Genomic DNA, 6,249 nt, shown 5'->3' on the forward strand with positions numbered 1-6,249 from the left:
AGCAAAACAGGCTCATCTTCACATATTCTGCAAATTGTTTGCTTATTCAATCTTTTCTCAATAGTATAAATGGAAATAATGTCTGTGACGAACACTTAAGAGTTCAGAGGTCATGTACAATGAGACACAAGCAGCTTCCACTTACCAGATCAAAGACGTGTATAGAGCTCAAAGTCCAAACTATTTAGACAATTAGCTTCATTCTGGCTAATTACGAGTCTGAATACGGAGAAAGCAGAAGTTATGGTGAGCAGAGGAACATGCTTTACATACTGTAGTAAATCCTTTATCATATCTGATAAATCAGGCTTTTATGGCTCATATAGTCTGATATAATGAGAATATAGAGGAAAAAACAGCTTGATTTTATTCAATTTGTGCAGATGCTGAAATTTATGTGATGCAATTCAGCTGCTTGTAATGTAAATCAGTGAGATCTTTATAACAGTAGAGCAGATACTGACATAAAATGATCTAAATATCAGTGGTCGCTCTATATCTTCAGTAATATGTCTTAGTAAGATGAGATTGAAATTATCCGAACATATAATGCAGTGATTGAGAGCTGAAGAAATAAAGGCTCCTCAGAAGATGTGAGATGTTCTGGAGGCTTGTGAAGATCATTCCTCCGCTGAGGAACAGTGAAAGTAAAGCTTCTGGAAACAAACGCTCCTCAAAAGATCCTGAGGATCAGATTTGAGACTCTAAAACATGATTGATGGAGAATCAAGTAAAGCTGAGCTGCTTCAGTCCAGTAAGTGTTCATCTGGAGATATTACTGCAGTTATTCTGACGCTTACTTGATCAAAACCAGTCAAGATTTGACACGAGAAGCTCCAGCTGAAGCTGGATGTTTCTACAATTACACTAAAAGAGCTTTTACTGGATAAAACACTCTAAACTCTCAATCAGAGACAGAAGACACGAGGAGATCGAGTGGGACAGAAAAGATTGATCCTGTTGATCATTTAGAGACTTAGAAATGTTGGCTAATCAAATATGATACAGATTTAAAAACACCTGAAGCACAATCATCAAGTTCAACACTTAAAGCAAATCCAGAGTCTTTTGTAAAGCACTTTCAGTCATCACCGTTCAAGAACAGCTCCATTTACTGAAATCTCCAAGCGTCTGCCAAACCCACATCTCAATAACATTCTTCACTTAAACAATAAAATCTGACAAGGCTTTTATAAAGGGTGCTTCTTTAACTCAAATGAGGCTCAAATGAACTGTATTTTGCTGCTTGGGGTTTGTCCAGCTAATGCGAATACAGTTTTTCCTTCAGCCGATGTGTTTCTCTGGAGATTTCTCAGACTGTGTTTGAAATATAATACTAGTTTCCCACTTACTGTAAACATAAAGCCTTATTGCCTATTTCCATTTTGTGTGAAAATGCAATTTGGCAATAATGATGTTAAAAATGACGTCAAGAAGTTTTTATGCACATGAACACTACATTTATTTGATCAAAAATACTGTAAAAATGTGAAATATTATACAATTTTAAACATCTATTTTCTATGTGATTATCTGTATTTATTCCTGTGATGCGCAGCTGTATTTTCAGCATCATTACTGCAGTCTTCAGTGTCACATAATCTTCAGAAATCATTCTAATATGCTGATTTGCTGCTCAAGAAACATTTATGATTATTATCAATGTTGAAAACAGTCGTGCTGCACAATATTTTTATGGAAACCGTGATGCATTTTATTTTTCAGGATTTACAGATGAACAGAAAGTCCAAAAGAACAGCATTTATTTGAAATATAAATATTTTGTAACATTTTAAATGCATCCTTACTGGATAAAAGTATTAATTTCTTTTAAAAATCCTTGTTTTGGCAATGACTCACGCTCAGATTAGGAAGATAAAAGTGTGCAGGTGAGTTCAGGTGAGAGTTTAGCGTGTTCACTTTGGGCTGATGGGTAATCTCTGCCTGTTTAACCACACAAATAGATACATGTGAGACTCACAGATGAGACACCCGGCTTCCCTCAAGCTCCCGTTTTAATGAAACTGATGGTCATTTGATTGGCAGGAGCGCTGACCGCCCCAGCAAACGATCACCAGACAGACGTGTTTCCTTTAAACAGTGTTTGAGCAAATCAATGAGTCAATGGACCGCAAGTCTGAGTCTGCGTAAAAAGAACAAACCCACATTTTTTCCAAACAGTCTCATGTGTCAGGATGGTGGTCGGCTGTCTGCATTCTCTGGGGCCTGTGGAGGGGATTTCACATCTTTCTATTGTTCTATATTGACTTGAGCTCGGGAAAAAACATTAAAGAGTTGAATCGTCAGGCCTAAAGAATCAGTCTCCTCTGCCAGAGCTAAACTTAGAAAATAACAGGACTCCTTCGCCAAACACTGAAGACACTGCCCTAGAAAAATGGCATGTAAAACAGGCCCAAAAAGGCACGCAGAGACACTTGTCTAAAAGATGACAGAGACCAAGAGACAGCTAAAGTAGCATCAACTGCTGCCAAATACACATATAAACCCGCACACACCCTAAATGTGACCTTGGACCACAAAACCAGTCATAAGCGTAAATTTTTGGAAATTGAGATTTATACATCATCTGAAAGCAGAATAAATCAGCTTTCCATTGATGTAAGGTTTGTTAGGATCGGACAATATTTGGCCGAGATACAACTATTAGAAAATCTGGAATCTGAGGGTGCAAAAAAATCTAAATATTGAGAAAATCATCTTTAAAGTTGTCCAAATGAAGTTCTTAGCAATGCATATTACTAATCAAAAATTAAGTTTTGATATATTTACGGTAGGAAATGTACTAAATATCTTAATGGAACATGATCTTTACTTAATATCCTAATGATTTTTGGCATAAAAGAAATATCAATAATTTTGACCCATACAATGTATTGTTGGCTATTGCTACAAATATAGCCCAGCGACTTGAGACTGCTTTTGTGCTCCAGGGTCACGAAATGGCCATAACTTTAGCACATCACTGCTAAAAATGAACAAACTGCTGTGCATTATGCATATCAGGTACATGAACAATTATCAAATGCACCCAGGCTGATTTCCCCTTTTGTTTTATTTGCAAACAAAATATAACACTCAAACGTTTGTTTTTAATTTTCTAAGAACGTTAAAATGTCCAGTTTTCTAATGTTATTAGAACATAGAAATATTTTTTAGAACAAATTTTTTTTTTTACAACATTCTACTAACTTTATTTTCACCTGAAATATAATGTTACATGAATATTTACTTTTTATGTTTCAAGAATGTTAAAAATGTCCAGTTTTCTAATGTACTGTAATTAGAATGTTCAAAGAATGCCGTTTTAAGGATATTTTCTCAATGTTATAAGAACGTATATCAAATATTAATAAAGTTCTAAGAACGTTCCATAAACATTACTTTAAGAACGTTTTGTCCTATAACATTTATATAGCTCAGTATTTCAAATGAGCCGGTGTTTGCACTGAGCATATTATGGACATTTAGACGCATTTTTTTACACTATACTAAATGAAGCATTGATTATTATATTTTTCATTGATTTTTAGCAGAGGCTTCATGGCATGAAAACCAGGACCTGGTCACAAAAGGTTTTGCAATTTTACAACGCAATTTTTTGTGACCAATATTTTATTGTTTTCATGCATACAAAACACAGAATGTGTTAAATAGTGAAAATATATTGGAAACTTCAAACAAGAGTAAATAGGGGAAAGTAAGGCAACCAACCAGGGTTATTATGGTTAACTAAAACTAAAACTGAAAATACAATTAAATTGTTTAAAAAACATTTAAAAAGTTAACTGAAATAAAATAACATTTAAAACTAGTTTTAAAGTATTTTTTTTATTTAGTTTAACTTGATTTACTACAATAACTAAAAGTACAAATTATATAAATACACACACACACACACACACACACACACAGACACAGACACAGACACAGACACAGACACAGACACAGACACAGACACAGACACAGACACAGACACAGACACAGACACAGACACAGACACAGACACAGACACAGACACAGACACAGACACAGACACAGACACAGACACAGACACAGACACAGACACAGACACAGACACAGACACAGACACAGACACAGACACAGACACAGACACAGACACAGACACAGACACAGACACAGACACAGACACAGACACAGACACAGACACAGACACAGACACAGACACAGACACAGACACAGACACAGACACAGACACAGACACAGACACAGACACAGACACAGACACAGACACAGACACAGACACAGACACAGACACAGACACAGACACAGACACAGACACAGACACAGACACAGACACAGACACAGACACAGACACAGACACAGACACAGACACAGACACAGACACAGACACAGACACAGACACAGACACAGACACAGACACAGACACAGACACAGACACAGACACAGACACAGACACAGACACAGACACAGACACAGACACAGACACAGACACAGACACAGACACAGACACAGACACAGACACAGACACAGACACAGACACAGACACAGACACAGACACAGACACAGACACAGACACAGACACAGACACAGACACAGACACAGACACAGACACAGACACAGACACAGACACAGACACAGACACAGACACAGACACAGACACAGACACAGACACAGACACAGACACAGACACAGACACAGACACAGACACAGACACAGACACAGACACAGACACAGACACAGACACAGACACAGACACAGACACAGACACAGACACAGACACAGACACAGACACAGACACAGACACAGACACAGACACAGACACAGACACAGACACAGACACACACACACACACACACACACACACACTATATATATACAGGATTCATCCTGGAATTCATAACATAATTAGGGACTAATCCTATAGGATCCTGATGGAATTTCCCAAAGAATACAAAGAGCAGGATCCTACTCGATCTGTAGGAAATTCCTACAGTATGTTTTGGGTTTGAAATAATGTGTTGCAGCTAAATAAAATCATAAAGATTTTATTTGTTTTGCATGTTTATAAATATAAATATTTATATGGAAATGAATGGTTACCATATTGATGTACCACTGTATTTATATTATTTATTGTTGTTAGATACCCAACAATATCAGTTTGCATTACTGGCAATCACACAGCGGAATAATGATAATATACATATTTATTGATTGAAAAGGACATGTTAACAAATTGTCATAAATTACAATAAAATCCTACATGTTTTTTGACATCATCCCTTAGAATAAATTTTACCCAATTTTCTTTTTTTTAATAAAAACCCAAATTTTGTACAATTTACCCTGTTGTTGTTGGATGTTCAGTAATATCAGTATTTTACTGGCACTCGTATAATTATAATATTAAATATTAATTATATAGTCACATTGTTTGCAAAGTAAATCCCCAGAAAATATCCCATAATAATTACAAAAAAGTCATTACCTTATTATACTGCTAAAATAATTTTTACCCAAATGGTGTTTTGAAATGTATACCATGCAACCGAATGACATATTCAAGTACCATTGTATTTATATTATTTACAAAAAGTGGTACATTTTACCCTGTTGTTGCTGGATGGCCATATAATAATAATAATATTAAATATTAGTCATAGAGTCATATAGATTTAAAAGGAAATCCCCACAAATTATGCCATAAATTACCATAAAAACCTACATATTTTCTATCATATTCATGCACCAAATGATTTACAAACAAATTTACCCTGTTATTCACCCTGGATGTCCAACAATATCAGTTTATATTATTGGCAATAACGAAATAATAATGTTAAATATTAGTCATAGTAATTGTAGAAGGAAATCCCTACAAATAATGTCATAAATTGCAATAAAATCCTGCATATTTTTGAAACCATCCTCTCATTTTCGAAACTCACTCTTACCCAGATCTGCCCTCACATTCTTTGTGTCCTGCACAGGTCTGCTTCTGAACGTGAATGACCTATTTTTGATATTTTTAACTTTTTAAACACAGAAACACTGTGAGGGGACAGATTGTTTACCTCTTTGGACACACCCCTATAGGGCAGGGGGCGTCGCCCGCTTTCGCAGTCAGTGGCGCGACATTCGGCCAATCGCGATCGAGCTGTTAGGCGGCTCAGCCAATCGGCGGAGAGGGGGTCGTGAAGGCCGCTCGTGATTGGCCGTCAGCGGGGGAGGGCGGGGTGAAGCAAA

Source organism: Sinocyclocheilus anshuiensis, unplaced genomic scaffold, assembly GCF_001515605.1.
Source record: "Sinocyclocheilus anshuiensis isolate Anshui unplaced genomic scaffold, SAMN03320099.WGS_v1.1 scaffold1514, whole genome shotgun sequence".
Lineage (NCBI taxonomy): Eukaryota > Metazoa > Chordata > Actinopteri > Cypriniformes > Cyprinidae > Sinocyclocheilus > Sinocyclocheilus anshuiensis.